We start from the raw sequence: 18,103 nt of genomic DNA on the forward strand, positions 1-18,103 counted from the left end.
GACTTAAGTTTTGTGCAGGGTGAATGGCTTGGGTCTCTCTGTAGTGTTCTACATGTTTGCATCCAGTTATGCCAGCACCATTTGTTGAAGATGTTCTCTTTGTTCCAGCATATATATTTGGATTCTAGGTCAAAATCAGGTGTTCTTATATACTCAAATTTAATTGTCTAATACTTTTGTTTGCCTATCACCTAGTGCTAATGTTTATCTACGGGAGATGGACAGATGGCTAAGCAGCTAGGGACTCTGATTCCTTTTGTAAAAAATCTATGGCCTCAATTCCCAGTGCCTACTTGGAGACTCAGATCCATCTGTAGGTTTAGGAAACAAATCCTCTTCTAACGTATGTGGGCACCAGGTACAATGTGGCCAACACACTTATAGAGGAAGGTAAGCACTCAAACATATGACATAAAATAAATAAACCATTTTGAAAAGTGTTTCTGTGACTTGAGAAATGATTGAGAGGTTAAGCCTACTTGAAGCTCTTGTGTAATATTCTGATTCAGGTCACAGCAGCCTCTCTTTGTGTTACAATAGTGTGCAGCACAGTTTTAGGGTGGAACCCACATCCTCCTTTGGTCTCTGCAGGCACCAGGCACAGAAACATATTGGCAAAGTAATTAAAGATATAAAATTTAAAAAAATCTTTAACAAAATTTAAAAAATAGTAAGCAAAAAGAAGATCTTTTATTTCAAGATTACAGATTAAAAGAGTGAGCAGAGTTTCCTGTGTAACACAGTGAAAGAATCAAAATAAGCAAAAACAGAACACATAAAGAGGAGAGTCTCCTGAATCCACGAGGAAGTAAAAGAGTGCTTAAAATGAGAGGAAAGGAAACTTTGCTAGAAGGTGGATGGGCTCAGCTTTCTCACTCATGGCATTTTATGGTTGGGGAGGGGTCAACAGGAGCTACTTTCAAAACCTGGAGTAGATGAGAGCCTGGCTAACCCAACTAGAGTCAATAAGAGAACTCATGGGCTTCAAGTCCACTGTGTTCTGTTGAAGCAGAGATTCTACCTAGAGATCTATGGGCAGCAGGAAGAAATGCCTTTGGTTACACTGTGTTTCATGAGGTCTATGGCTAGATGACATATTAAGAGAGCATCTGTTGCTCAAAAACTGGCAATTAGCAACCATTGAGGGAGGGAGAAATTAGTCTTCCCTTGGGATTATCCAATACCCAGTGTTCAACAATATAAGTGGACATGTATATAGATTTATACATGTGTTTATATGTGTACATATGTATCAATGCATGTATGTATATAAATACATACATGTGTAGCAATATGTACATTGCATAAATTCTTATATGTATATAAATATGTGTATGCATGTAAACATGTCTATAAATTTATATATGGCTATAAATGCATACATGAATACAAATGCTTACACATGTATATATAAACATGCATAAGAATGCATACATATATAATTTTATGTATGAATTAAATGCATACAGGTGTATATATACATATGTAAATGTAAACATGCATATAAATACATTCATGTATATAATTATATTCATCTATATAATTTTACATATGTGTATAAATGAATGCGTATGAATAAATGTGTACCTCTATATAAATGCATACATGAGAACTCCTGGAAAGAGTCATTTGTGGAGACTGATTCTTTAGAACTCCGTTGTGTGGAAAGGTTGGACTGTTGCAGGTCCAGAAATTCATTATCTTATTCCAGGCTGACTGTAGAAGCCTGAAAAGCCATTTCTTGGACAGCTCTGCAAGTGAGGTAGTCTCTTATAACCAAATCTAGTAACTTATCAGAGCACTGGTTTCCAACAACCTAAAATCTAAGAATAACATCAGATGTTATCTTGGGCCTTTCCTATTTTGCCAGGGACCTCTTCTCTGATGTTTCTACCAATTGATTTGAGTTACAGTTTTCTTTTTATTTTACTATGAGATCATCATGAAATTACATCCCCAAGGGAACATTGAATCTTGGATCACCTAAGTCTGTGTTCATTGGCCATGATCATTCAAATTTGGTTCCAGAATAAATTCTCTCTTTTTCAATTTGAGCTGGGGCTGTGAATTTTCCAATGACACAAAGCAATACTGAACACTAAACAATTGATTCAGTGGGTTATATTTGTACCTTTGTTTATATATGTGTGTGTGTTAATATTTCTTCATAACAATAATTATAAACTAATGAATTTGGGAAGGAGCAAGGCTGGGGGGACAGGATATAGTTGGAGGTAGGAAAAGAAAGAGGAAATTATAGAATTAGCTTTTAAATGTGGAGACATAGGGGAGGGGATATGATAAAAAACTATTGTCTGTAATTTTCAAGTAAACAGGAAAAAATAATAATATAAAAACTTCAGTATACAAAAAGTTTTAAAGATTGACCAATATAACACATTGAAATTAAGAAGATTCCACAGGGTATTTGTACTGTATTGAGTGTTCCTCAAGAAGTTCTGAGTGATAGAACATAACATGGATTTTAGAGAGAAGGAAAATTATGCATCAGAGGGATCCGGCAGCAGGTAAGATCTCTAGGAAGGACATAAGAGAGACAGCCCAGCCCTAGAAATACACAAACAAGGCTTCACTCCAGAGCGTTATCTTGGAGTTTGAATGAAACCTCTGAGACTTAGTCCATGGGGTTGTTAATAGTATAGAATTATGAATCTGTTGAACATTGCAGGGAGCCCAAAACTGTGAGGTTCCTGTGTTCTGCCTGAGAGCCACACACCAGCACCCATGCCTGGTGATTCATACCTAACAGGTTTTCCATTGCCAGTGTGTGTACTGTTCCCATGCTAATATGGCTTTCAAGTGTCAAGACACAATGGAGAATCCCTCCAGCTTAAGAGCAACCAGAGCTGTAAGTTCTGGGGTGGCCCCAGACAGTGAAATAATCTAGCCAACCCCCAGAATTCATGGATCAATGTAGTTACAGACCTCTGATGTTCAAAAGAGGAAAATGGCTCCTATGAACACAAGCTGGTGGACATCAGACACTAATCCAATAAAGACTCAGGAACAATATCAGCCAAAAAAAGACAAGAGTCCACACTGTCAGCCAACCTCCCTCCATATGTCCAGCTGGAAGTCTGCAATTACTGAGGACAGGGATATTTCTTTCTGATTTAAATCTAATTCACTACATCTAGCAGAGTACGTATATTTTCATTATTTTCTAATGTCTTGTATGCCTAAAATATAGTTTTATCAAATCTGCACCTCAATCTTTTCATCCACTTTGGATGCCAGCAGGTAGGAATACAGTTTCCATGTCAGACCCACCTGATTTCTACATGTCCTATGGCTCAACTATGTGATGTTCTCATCAAACAGGTCCTACCATTGAATTTTGGAGGACAACCAAACCACTGGAAATAGATTGTAACATTTGAATTTTTTGCAGAATTCCTTATTTGAATTAGAAACAAGATTGTTTTTTGTCAATCCCAGAGACTGATTTAGAGATACATGTGTGATTAGTTATGTCACTGCTAATTGTGTTCAACCCTAGGCATCTAGAAAATATAGATAAAGAACAATGTGTGCTTAATGATTAAGGTATGTTTGTTAAATAAAGTATATAAATTCCTAAAGTCCATCCAGGCTATGACAAACTGACATGAAGCTAGACTTATACCTTCTTTGTCTTTGCTAACTATGTTAATCTTGAGGTATTTGAATAAACTAAGTTATATAAGAGACTCACATTCTATAAAATCCACTACTAATGATTACAAAGTTAATGTTCCCAGACTCATTATGGACTGTATTTTTGATTTATGGCTTTATTTTGATGCTAAATGATCTTTAATTCAAAGTTGTAAGGCTCAAAGTTAACATGGATACCTTTGTAAAATTCTAATCTTATAAAAACTACCAACTTGTAAACAGTAGAAAATAATTAAGACATGTAAGTTAATGTTCAGTAACTCTATCAATGATCAGATTCTTTATTGTAGTCAGAATTATATTTTCAGTCATGGTGAGTGCAAATGTAATTCATTTACAATGAGACAAAATTTAGTCAAGGAAAAGTCTGAAGCAAGTCACTTAAAATAAGTAATTTTTTTTTTACAAATAAGGTCTATATGAATTATACAATATGCTTCAAGCCCCTCAAAGAGATCTGCTGACTGTGGAACTTTAGGAAGTTTATAAAAATGCTTCCCCTGGTAAACAAAACTACAAGCTTCTGGAATCAGCAGCTAAGGCCATCTACAAATAAGATGGGAGAAACAGACTCCACATGAATCTTACATCAACTGTGGTCTTGATGACTACTGCTTTACCCAATACTAGGTTCCTGCCAAAACTTTGGACACTGTTGGGTTGAGTGTCCTACTCTGCCTGGGCAAGGTAGGTCAGTTTCTCAAGTTCCTCTTCTACAGAAATATGGCTCAGATCTCAAGAGTTCAATGGTTGATGGCTGATGCTACCCTGTTTGACAGTCAAAGTCTAATAGTGTCTTATGTCACATCCAAAAACTGACAACTTGTGCTCTGAACAAAGATACCCAGATCACCATACAGGATCCCAGACTGGCTTCCCAGGTTTCAGGTAACTCTTGGTCATTTTAAATTATATAGAGGCAATGTGGTTTCTGTTTCCTAGTGGGATTTATCCTCCTTAGATCTTTGATAATGTTGTTAGCTAGTTGTACCAGTACAAGTTTAGCAGCAGCAGACAGCCCTACTCAGATCTTTCCAACAAGGCTCATCTGCATGGTCTGTCCATATCATATGCGAAAATTAGGTCTTGTTTTTTCTAAGCTAATAGATCATGGGCTGATGCAGGCAGACATACAGACAGGGTTAATTGCTGACAGGCTTTACACTGAAAACCATAATCTCAAAAATTTGATTTAAATGAAAATCAAATGGAAGCAATCACCTTTTGAATCTTTGATCCCATCAAGCAACCATCTATGTCTCCTGGTAAAAGATTGGATGGAAAAAGCTTTAAAATTGACATGACCTTTGAGGGTCTAGGGAAGTGACTTAAAGTCGGTAAATGCAAGCTTCAAAGGTCTGTTTAATTTATTTAAGTTATGTGAAATGAGACTTAAAATTTCAATGGTACAGATTTTTATCTTATTAATCAGTTGCATTCTGATATGCTATTGATCTAGCCTTGGTCAAATACTGCCTATTATTTTCATTGTCAAAGGGCAAAATTTTTAGTTTCCTTTCATTTTTTAATATTCTGGACAGAGAGACAAGGAAAAAATGTTTATGCTTGTGTCATCCTTTGGGTCCCCAAGTTTTTACAATGGCTATACAACATAAGTCTACAACTATAGATACTGATTAAATGCCGGGAAGTCTGTTTCCTAATCTCACAAAGCAGTGTATGTGTTGAACCTTCAAGAAGACTCTTATCAGTAGAAGATCTCCCTAATCTAGAATAGACGTTCAAATGAAAATGGCACAGATGATAGCAATAATAGAAACAAACAACAGGAAATATAAAACAGCAACTCATTCACAATATCATAACTAAACAACAAATTAACTCTAATATTCTCAAAGAGATCCAATGTTAGATGAGTAATTCAAAAATAAAGATAAATGACCTAAAAGCAGATAGAAACAAACAAGGGAATTCAACTAGGCATCGAGAAAAAATGCAATGCTGTAGAGGAAAACAATGGCTGAGGGATAAGTAAAGGAGCCATATATGTCAAAGAGTCATTACCAAGAAACATAAATCCTAAAGGGAAATTGAGATGCTTGGGAAGGGGAATAACAAGTAAAATTGTTGTAAATGGAAAGCACAAAACTGCCAATAAAAATACAGTGGAAAGTGAACCCAGCACAATGACTGATGAGAAGACAGAATATCAGGCATGATGGGTGTGATTTTCAGAACACTGCTTTAAAATATCAATAAAATTGAAATAAGCAATAAACATGTCCATGACATCCTAACTCTGAGATCCTTTAAATAGATCAATGCAAGAACACATGGGATAGGAGGTACTATAATACATACTAAAGACATGGGGATTTAGCAGAAACTCCCTATGTTTGTAGAAACAGACATTCAAACACAAGACATTTAGATTCCCTAGTGAAAAGGGTGGAACCTCTCCGTGGCACATTAGAGTCAATAGGTGAAAGTAAGTTAAAGCCTGACCATGGACTCATAAAATGAACAGACACAACAGTTGGCATTTCTCTATCTACTTAACTTGAAAAGTCAAGAAGAGGAAAACAAATGTCTGTAGATGCATAATGAAGGCGGAAAGTTTGCAATGACTTTCACATGTCTGTGTATACAATTCATTATTCTCAAAGGAATCACATGTGCACAGACGAACTTGCACTGTCATGGAGCCAGAACACTCTCAGCACAGTCACACAAGTACTTACATTATGATGTCATAAAGATTCGGTTTTTTCTTAAAAGGTATCAGGAATTGGTCTTGTAAATCTTGGGTGACGTAAATGGGGATAAATGCACCTAGGTTTATGTCAGCATTCATGTAGGTGGTGGGATTCCAGTTATCAAAACACTTCTCATCAATCATTTCCCCTATTGTAAAGAAATATTTCAGGAATAGGAAGAGACGAAGTAAAGGAAGGGACATGGCAGGGTCTGAAATACACAGAGACAATGCCCTGCACCCTGCAACAATGCTTAGCTAAGGATATTATTGGCTAAGGTCATAGTACAGGTTCAGACCTCAACAGTGTCAGAGAAAACAGTAGCTACTACTTATTCCTGATGTTGCATCAGGCCTTCAGGCTGCATGCATAACCCATGGTTCTCATGTCAGACAAAGGCATAGACAGAAGCAAAGTCCAGACAACACAATAAGAGTGCTGAGATTCTCCTCTAACTGTAACCAGAGTGACCCTGAATGTGCTGACTTTCCTTGCTTCTATTTAGCTCTCATACATGTGCTCTGGGGATCCCATAGTCCTGGGACTGTGCACCTGCATCCTCTATGGTGGTGAAAAACATATTTGCATCCTTCTTCTTCGCCACCTCTATGATTTCATCAGGGTCCACAGTGACTTTAGAGAGCACTATAGCCTGAGACAGAGGTGCAGGTCATCACCACAGCTTGTTTGTTTTGGATTGCTGTTTTGGAAGACACATGGAGGAAATGTGAACAGGGGAGAAAAGGCCATAGCTGGAGTCCACAAAGCAACACTTCCAATATTTCATCCAATTCTTTCACTTGAGAATGATGTGTTGATGTCAGTTTCCAGTGTCACCCATTTAGATGCACACTAACCGTGTGTCTATTCTGACTCCCTGGTCTGCTCTCTCCTCCTTACAGCAATAATTAGTTAGATGTAGAAAGGAGTACGGACATCTTAAACAAATACAAACCATCATTTCCCACCACACCCAACCACAGTATGAATGTTTCCAATCAGTTAACAGTGTTGTATTGTTAGTGCACTCTGCTACAGCCCCTCCTCCACTACATTTTATAACAAATAATAATCACAATACTTTATCTCTACACTTCTTCCTCTCTACACTTCTTCCTCTTTCCTATAATGCTAGTTATCAGAAATACATTTCGTTTTATACTATTTGATAATTATGATAGTGTATAAGACGATCAAATTATATGTATGTATGTTACATAGGCAACAAGAATTTATGAAAAAAACTTCCTGAATTTTCAAAAGAGCAGGTGTTGTATAATCAGGCTTTGAGGGATGAAAGGAAAGGAGAGATCATGTAATTATACCTCAGCAAATAAATAAACAGATATCTCTCATGTATACCCTTCCAAAGTTTTGGTTATTGATTTCCTTAAAATATACACAAAGACCTTTTCAACTGAACAATGTTTGTTAGTATTATCTGCTCTGCATATATCTTGAAGTATTTCTTTAAATTATCCCTCTTTTATCACTGCAATCTGTTCTTTGACCAGCCATTTCACAGAACCCTGATGTGCAGCCTCACACAGTCATTAGTGGTAGCCATGAGGACAGGTGTCCACTTCTCATTTCAGCTCTAGGACACCATTCGGACAGAACCTTGCAAGCCTTGTGCTTCCTGCCTCAGTTTCTGTAGATTCATATATGTGTAAGTCTATGGATTTAGAGGGCTTTGATCTTTGTTCTTGATTCCCTCTGACTCTGAAACTGTTCTGGTTCAATTAACCTGAGCCTGGAGGGACAATTTGATGGAGATATCTGTTTATTTCAAGGTTGAGTATTCTGAGGTCTCTCACTGTCTGCATGTTGTTGTTACTTGTCTTTGTATTTGTTCCCATCTGTTGCAGGAAGAACAAATGATGATAGCTGACCAAAGTCATGGTCTATAAATACAGCAGAATGTCATTAGGGGTCCTTTTCTTGCTGCATTCTTTTGGTAGAACAGTAGTATTTTCTTTTTTCCTGCCTTTTTCCCTAAGCTATCTAGTTTCACATTCTTGGTCATGAAAACAGTGTCAGGTATCGGTTCCATCTTGTGTAGAAGGCCTTAAATAGACTTTACTGCTTGGTTACACCCACAGCCATTTCCCTAGCTTAACTTTTGAAGGTAAGACACCAGTACAATTTTAAGGTTTTGTAGCTGGATTGGTGCTTACATTTCTCCTTTGGTAGCATGCAGAGTACATTCCTGTATGAAAGTTGCTAATATGTATAGGTGAAGGTTCTACGCACACACCTGCTAGATTTCTCTATGTTCAATGAGTTGTGTGTTTGTTTCTTCAGAAACAGGGCCTTGAATTTAGTTTGATGTCATATATGCATAAATTAGGAAGTTTCTTCTGTATTAACTTTCCATAGTAGCACTTAAATACCCTTAAATTTAGCTATGCCTACTCATATTACCTTCCTCATTGCTCTCTTCCCTCCACACCCTTACTTGACTCTCACATTCTAGCATATATGGATTCATAACTACCTATTTTCTTTTTCTTAAGAGATCTATCTGCCCCATCCCCAGGCCCCAGGCCTTCACTATGTATGTATGTATCCTCCGTTGTTTTATATATTTTAACTTTCTTATCATTAGCTTCACAACTATTATTCACACATATGCAAATACATACTGTATTTTCCTTTTGAGTCTTGGTAACTTCACTCAGAATGATTTTCCCTAGTTTACCTGTGAATATCGATTTACCAGAAAGTTTCATGATTTTATTATTTATTTTTAAAGCAAGCCCTTTTTGATTCATTTATTTAGCTCATAAATAAAGTCATGCACAATTATGATACACAATACAGTATGTTTACAATGGCATGTCTATATTAAACCAATTAATATGTTATATCTCATATACTCATCATTTTGATTTTGAGAACATTTAAAGTATACTATCTCACAATTTTTAAAATATAGCATATTGTTATCAACCATATTTATCATGCTTTCAGTAGACCTCAAGACTTCACAGAGTCCATTACTCTTGTCCAACTGCAGTTTTATATCCTTAAACCAATCGTTTCCCCATTGTTAAAAGACCCACATTGAAGCTTAATAGCCACAGATCTGCTCTCTGTTCCCATAGGTTCATCATTTCTAGGTTACACGTAAAATTGAAATTGTGAGACCTTTGTCTTCTAGTGTGGCACTTATTTATTTTTGGTAAGCATGTAACTTTACTACTTACTAAAGATGAAATCAAATTTTATATGAATGTGCTTCTTTTGGGTATATGCTTAGGAGCGGAATTGCTGGATCTTGTGGTAGACTCATTCCCATTTTCTTGAGGAGTCGCCAACTGATTTCCACAGTGGCTGTACAAGTTGGCACTCCCACCAGCAGTGGAGGAATGTTCCTCTTTCTCTGCATCCTCTCCAGCATAAACTGTCATTGTTATTTTTGATTTTAGCCATTCTGACTTGAGTAAGATGGTATCTCAGAGTTGTTTTGATTTGCAATTCCCTGATGACTAAGGATGTTGAACACTTTCTCATGTGTTTTTCAGCCATTTTAGATTCCTATATTGAGAATTGTCTATTTAGTTCTGTACCCCAATTTTTAATTGGATTGTTTGGTGTTTGGGGGACTAGCTTCTTGAGTTCTTTGTATATTTTGGAAATCAGCCCTTTGTCAAATATGGGGTTGGTGAATATCTTTTCCCAGTCTGTGGGCTGCTGTTTTGTCCTGCTGACTGTCTCCTTTGCCTTACAGAAGCATCTCAGTTTCAGGAGGTCCCATTTATCAATTGTTGACCTCAGTGTCTGTGCTACTGGTGTAATGTTCAGGAAGTGGTCTCCTGTACCGATTAATTCAAGGGTATTTCTCACTTTGTCTTCTAATAGTTTCAGTGTAGCTGGATTTATGTTGAGATCTTTGATCCATTTTGACTTAATTTTTGTGTAAGTCGATAGGCTTGGGTCTAACTGCAATCTTCAACATACCTGCAACCATTTATGCCAGCACCATTTGTTGAAGATGTTCTCTTTGTTCCATCGTATAAATTTGGATTGTTTGTCAAAAATCAGGTGTTCATTGGTGTGTGGGGTAATATCAGGGTTTTCAATTCTATTCCATTGGTGCACCTGTCTATTTTTGTGCCAATATCAAGCTGTTTTCAGGACTATAGCTTTGTAATAGAGCTTGAATTCAGGGATGGTGATGCCTCCAGAAGTTCCTTTATTGTACAGGGTTGTTTTGGATATCGTGGGTCTATTGTTTCTCCATATAAAGTTGAGAATTGTTCTTTCAAGGTCTGTGAATAATTGGGTTGGGATTTTGATGGGGATTGCATTGAATCTGTAGATTGCTTTTGGCAAGATTGCTATTTTTACTATGTTATACTACCTATCCAAGAGCATGGGATATCTTTCCATTTTCTGGTATCTTGTTTAATTTCTTTTTTTAGAGACTCAAAATTTTTATGGCACACATCTTTCACACTTTGGTTAGTGTTACCCCAAGGTACTTTATGTTGTTTGTGGCAATTGTAAAGGGTGATGTTTCTCTGATTTCTTTCCCCACCAATGTGTCATCGGTGTATAGTAGGGCTACGGAATTTTTTTTGACTTAATCTTGTATTCTACCACTTTGCTGAATGTGTTTATCAGCTGTAGGAGTTCCCTGGTAGAGTTTTCAGGTCACTAATGTAGACTATCATATCGTCTGCAAATAGTGAGAGTTTGACTTCTTCCTTTCCGATTTGTAGTCCCTTGATCTCCATTTGTTGTCTTATTGGTCTAGCTAGGATTTCAAGGACAATATTGAAGACGTATGGAGAGAGTGGACAGCCTTGTCTTGTCCCCGATTTTAGAGGAATTTGATCGAGTTTCTCTCCATTTAATTTGTTGTTGGCTGTTGGCTTGCTGTATATTGCTTTGATTATGTTGAGATATGTTCCTGTTATTCCTGATTTTCTAAGACCTTTGTCATGAAGGGGTATTGGATTTTGTCAAAGGCTTTTTCAGCATCTAGTGAGATGATCATGTATTTTTTTTTCTCAGTCTGTTTATATGGTGGATTACATTGATAGATTTTTGTATGTTGAACCATCCTTGCTTCCCTGGGAGGAAGCCTACTTGATCATGGTGGAAGATTTCTCTGATATGATCTTGTATTCGATTTGCTAAGCTTTTATTGAGAATTTTTGCATCAATGTTCATGAGGGATATTGGTCTGTAGCTCTCTTTCTTAGTTGTGTCTTTGTGTGGCTTGGGTAAGGTTATTGTTTGGCAATGTCCCTTCTGCTTCTATTTTGTGGAACAATTTGAGGAGTATTGGTATTAGCACTTCTTTGAATTTAAGGTAGAATTCTGCGGTGAATCCATCTGGCCCTGGGCTTTTTTTGGTTGGGAGACTTTTGATGACTGCTTCTATTTCCTTAGAGGTTATAGGTCTGTTTAAGTTGCCTTTCTGTTCTTGATTCAATTTTGGTAAGTGATAACTGTCCAGAAAATTGTCCAATTCCTTTACATTTTCCAATTCTGTGGAGTACAGGTTTTCAAAGTATGACCTGAAGATTCTCTGGATTTCTTCAGTGTCCGTTGTTATGTCCCCCTCTTCATTTCTGATTTTGTTAATTTGCATGATCTCTCTCTGCCTTTTGGTTAATTTGGATAACGGTTTGTCTATTTTGTTGATTTTCTCAAAGAACCAACTCTTTGTTATATTGATTCTTTGAATTGTTTTCTTTGTTTCAGCTTTATTGATTTCTGCCCTCAGTTTGATTATTTCCTGGCGTCTGCTACTTCAGGGTGAATTTGCTTCCATTTTTTTTCTAGAGCTTTCAGCTGTGATGTCAAATCTCTGGCGTGTCTATTCTCTAGTTTCTTCATGTGAGCATTTAGAGCTATCAACTTCCCTCTTAGTCCTGCTTTCAAAGTTTCGGTATCTTGTGTCAACATTTTCATTGAATTCTAGGAAGTCTTTCATTTCTTTCTTTGTTTCTTCCTTGACCCCGGAATGGTGTAATTGCATGTTGTTCAATTTCCATGAGTTGGTAGGTTTTTTGCATGTTGATTTGTTTTTGATTTCTAACTTTAAAGCATGGTGGTCTGATAAGTCACATGGGATTATTCCAAGTTTTTGTACCTGTTGAGATTTGCTATGTTGTCCAGAATTTGGTCGATTTTTGAGAAGTTTCCATGTGATGCTGAAAAGAAGGTATATTCTTTTGTGTTTGGATAGAAAGTTCTATAAATGTCTGTTAATCCCAATTGGGTCACAACTTCTGTTAGTTTCTTTGTCTCTTTGTTAAGTTTCTGTCTGGTGGTCCTGTCCAGTGGTGAGAGTGGGGTATTGAAGTCTCCACTATAACTGTGTGAGGCCTTATTTGTGATTTGAGTTTTAATAATATTTCTTTTACGAATGTGGTGCCTTTGTATTTGGAGCATAGATATTTAGAATTGAGACTTCTTTCTGATGGATTTACCTGTGATGAATATGAAATAACCTTCTTCATCTCTTTTGATTGATTTTAGTTTGAAGATTATCTTGTTAGATACTAGGATAGCTACCCCAGGGCTGGAGAGATGGCTCAGCCGTTAAAGGCTAGGCTCACAACCAAAAATATAAAGCAAGCCTTTTTAATTCACGAAATGGCTGCCTGCCCCTACAGTAAATTTCAAGAGGGCAGCATTGGATGTCGGGAAGAGAAGAACTTTTCATAGTTCTGGGGTAAAGGAGTTTCAAATGGGGTTGGCAAGCAAATAAAACAGAACATAGAAAGATGGCCATAATAAGGTAGTCATAACAGCAGGAGGTTATAATAAACTTTTGAAACAAAAGGTGGTCAAACAACTTTTGAAACAAAGACATAGTTGTTCATTCCTGGAACAGGAAGGCAGTACAGACCATTTGGTGTGAAGGTTACAGGTGAGGCATAACCATATCCTTGTGAAAAGAACTTTAATCATAAACAGGAATGAACCTAGTTTGTCTTGTTAATTCCACTGAACGAGAGTAAAGACCATTACCCAAATTATTTATTGAAATTATGCAAGCTTTACTTTTTGGCAGACGGGGAGGGCTATTTCTCTAAAGTGAAGTTTGAGACAATAGCATCGAACACAGAAGAAGGTTTATGTAGCCCCCAAACCTGCAAGACTAGAGATTTTCAAGGGTTGTCAGATTTTCAGAGAAATTTTGGTTATGGAAAGCTTGGCAGAACATGTTATCAGGGTCAAAGTTAGGGCATAGTGTATGCTTGTGTCAAATTCCAGAAAATAAGTCAAGGCATGGTCAAACCCGAGTTTTACAGAAAAAAAGGAATGTACTTATTTTGACTTTGTAACAAGTTGGATTCTAATGTTAAGATGTAGACAGGCTGGTGCCGTGGAATACTCTTGCACACTGTAAAGATTTATCACTCATATTGCTTTAATGAAACACTGATTGGTCAGCAGCCAGGCAGGAAGTATAGGTGGGTCAACCAATCCAAGGATGATGGGAAGGAGAAGGGCAGAGTCTGGAGTCACCAGCCAGATGCAGAGGGAGTAGGAGAACATGCCCTGCTAATAAATGTGCCACAAAGTGGCAGAGTATAAATAAGGAATATGGGTTAAATTAAAATGTACAAGGTAGTTAGTAATAAGCTTGAGCTATATACTGAGCATTTACTATTAATATAAGTTTCTGTGTGGTAATTTGGGAACTAGCAGGCAGAAGAAAATGTCTAATTACAGGCTGGTCTATCAGATCAATCTTTACAATCAGACAGCTTTCAAGCCTAAGATAAAGGCAGGGTGATTCATCAGGTGGTCTCAATATGTAGTCTTAACTGATTTGAAAGTTGATAAGTAGACCCCAGTGGCCTCCAACTCATAGACATCCACCTACCCCAGCCTGCCGAGTGCTGAGATTAAAGGATTGCATCACCTCACCTGGCCTCAAAACAATATTTTTAACGTTAATTCTGAAGAAATACAGTATAAGAATGAAAGCGAAGATGTTAAAACTACAATATCCTCTAAGAGACAAGGAAAGTATACTTAATTCCTAAATTAAAAAACACAAGCATCTCTTGGGATTAGAAAATACTATAACAAATTTTAAGAGTGTCTATCACTGGGAATTTACAGGAAGTTTCTCAGAAAGTAGAACCAAAGAAGAGATGGAAGATGAGAAAATACAAAATGTTTTAAAAATACAATGATTTCATTTTTTAAAATGACTACTATTCCATTGTGTCAGTATATCCCATTTTCTTTATCCATTATTCTGTTGATGGGCATCTAGGTTGTTTCTAATATCTGGCTATGTTGCAATTAACATGTTTGAACGAATATCTCTGTTGTAAGATAAAGTATCATTTGGTGTATGCCCAAGAGTAGTATAGCTGGATGTTGAGATATATCAATTTCCACTAGCTGAGGAATAGCCACATTGATTTTCATAGAGGCTACACAGTGTTATACTCCTACCAGCATTTATGAATGTTCAACATATTACATACCCTTGCTGGCAATAACTGCACTTTTTATTGATCTTAACCATTTGTAGTGTTGTTAGAGGATATCTCAAAGTTATTTTGATTACATTTCTGTGATGGCTAAGGATCGTGATACTTTTTAATATTCCTCAGCCATTTGAATTTCTCCTTAGGAGAATTCTCTGATTAAATATGTACCTGAGTTTCATTTAGATATATGTTTTCTTGACATAAAGGTTTTTAGTTTAGTTTTGTTTTGTTTTTACCTCTTTATACATTTGTATTATTAGCCCTTTATTGGAAGTGTAAGTAGTAAAAATATTTTCCCAGTTTGAGGCTACCACTTTAAATGATGATGTCCTTTTCAGGTTTGTAAGATCCTTTTTCTTAATTAATGTTCTTGATGCGTGTGCTAATGTTGGAAATGTCTCCCATGCTCAGGTATCAGTAGGATTAATAAAGTATAATTCACTCCCATAACAAAAGCAATCTACAGATTCAGTGCAATCTCCATAAAAATTCCAGCATACTTCTTTGACATACTGAAAAGACAATTTTCAATTACATATGGAAACACAATAACACCATGATAGCTAAATAATAACTTCTTAAGGTATCACTATCCCAGGGCTTAAAGTGAGCTACAGAACTAGAGTAATAAAAACAGCATGTTATTGGCAATGAAACAGAAACTTGGATGAATGATTGAATTGAAGACCCAGATATAAAACTGCGAACCTATGGATTTCTCTTTTTTTTTTTTTTGCTTTGTTTAAAAATAAGGATACTAGAAATACACAGTGGAGAAAGAAGACAGCTTCTTTAACAAATGGTGATGGTCAAACTCAATGTTGCATGGATTTAATGCAGTAAGATCCATAGCTACCACCCTGCACAACATTTGAAATGGATTAAAGACCTCAGCAAAATCCAGATAACCAAAATCCAGATGGAAGAGATAGTGAGGAAGAGCCTTGAACTCATTTACTCAGAAAAAGACTTCTGAAAAGAATACCATTTCTTCTTGTTTTCAACACCTGAGATCTCTCTCCCATTTCTTGGAGTGTTGGGGAGCCTTCCATCTGAGGTTTTTGTTTTACTTCTTAAAATTTTTCATTCTAGGTTTCCGGTTCTGGTTCTTCATTGTCACCATTCAGAGTCATCTGACACAAGCGACCTGCTTGCTGGACCAAGTTCAGTGGCCGTGGGATCTGCTCACCAAACACCCAGAGGCAGCCCTGAAATCCATCTGCCTGCCCAGGTAGGCCAGTGGCTGTTTCCAGCTCCTGTTGGTCGTTGCAGCTTGGAGTCATCTGACACAGGCGACCTGCATGCCAGAAAGAGTTCGGCAGCGGGATCCAACACATTGATCTCCAGTGACAGCTCTGCCTCCAATGCCAGCATGATGGGACCCAGCATGCCCGAACACTGCTGACACCTGGGTAAGAGTGACACCTCCATCCACAGGAAGAGGACCGACATCAGAGTATTGGATCTGTTTGCATCTACCAGAAGAGAACCTTGGTCCCACACCCACCAGGAGAACAAGAAACACTTGCTACACACACCAGAAGAAAAGATGAGAAGAGGACAAGGTAAAAGAACATCCAACAACAGAAAACTCAATATGACACCACCGGCGTCTAGGAACCATACACCAGTAAGACCTGAACATCACGGTGCAGAAGAACTAGAAGAGAATGACATTAAAAGCATCTTCATGAAAATGATAGAGGATCTCAAAGAAGACATGAGAAAATTCCTTAAAGAAATGGAAGAAAAAAAACTAACCAAAAATACAAGATATCAACAAATCTCTCAAGGAAACAGTTCAAGACCAAAAAACTGAACTAGAGACAATAAAGAAAGCACAATCTGAGGGAATTCTGGAAATAGAAAAGCTGGGAAATGATTAGGAACTACAGGTGTAAGCATAACAACAGAATACAAGAGATGGAAGAGAGAATCTCAGGAGTTGAAGACACACTAGCGGAAATAGATTCATCAACCAAAGAAAATCTTAAGTCCAAAAAGTCCCTATCACAAAATATCCAGGAAATATGGGACACTGTGAAAATACCAAACCTAAGAGTAATAGGCATAGAAGAAGTTGAAGAAATCCAACTCAAAGGCACAGAAAACATATTCAACAAAATAATAGAAGAAAAATTTCCCAACCTAAAGAAAGACATACCAATGAATATACAAAAAGCTACAGAACACCAAATAGACTGAACCAAAATAAAAAAGGTCACCTCGCCACATAGTAATCAAAACACCAATCATCCAAAGAGAAAATATTAAGAGCAGCAAAGGAAAAATATCAAGTAACCTATAAAGGCAAACCTAATAGAATCACACCTGAATTTTCCTTGGAAACTCTGAAAGCCAGAAGGTCCTGGATAGATATTCTACCTACACTAAGAGAATATGGATGCCAGCCCAGATTACTATAACCAGCAAAGTTTTCAATCATTATAGATCTAGGAAACAAGATATTCCACTACAAAACTAGATTCAAACAATACATATCCACCAATCCAGCCCTACAGAAAGTACTGGAAAGAAAACTGCAACCCAGGGAAGTTAACTACAACCCCCAGAACATAGGCAATAGATAATCCCTACTTTCCAACAGCCAAAAGGAAAAAGGGACAGAATCCCAGACATAATCTCCCCACCTTCACCAAATCAAAAACAAACAAGAATGAAAAATAATCAATGGTCATTAATATCCATCAACATTAATGGTCTTAACTCCCCTATAAAAAGACACAGATTAGCAGAATGGATAAGAAGACAGAATCCTTCCTTCTGCTGCATACAAGAAACTCACCTCAACCTCAAAGACAGACGGTACCTAAGAACTAAAGGTTGGGGGAAAATCTTCCAATCAAATGGACCCAAGAAACAAGTGGGAGTAGCAATCCTAATATCCAATAAATTGGACTTTAAAATCAGTCAAAAGAGATGAAGAAGGTCAATTCCTATTCATCACAGGAGAAATCCATCAGGATGAAGTCTCAATTCTGAACATTTATGCCCCCAATACAAAGGCATCCACGTTTGTAAAAGAAACAATACTAAAACTCAATTCACACATAAAACTGCACACACTCTCACCACTGGACAGGAACACCAGACAGAAACTTAAAAAGGAAACAAAATAACTAATAGAAGTTATGGCACAATTGGACGTAACAGATATCTATAGAACATTCCACCCAAATACAAAACAATTTACCTTCTTCTCAGAGACAC

The sequence above is a fragment of the Cricetulus griseus genome, chromosome 4, assembly GCF_003668045.3.
Source record: "Cricetulus griseus strain 17A/GY chromosome 4, alternate assembly CriGri-PICRH-1.0, whole genome shotgun sequence".
Classification (NCBI taxonomy): Eukaryota; Metazoa; Chordata; class Mammalia; order Rodentia; family Cricetidae; genus Cricetulus; species Cricetulus griseus.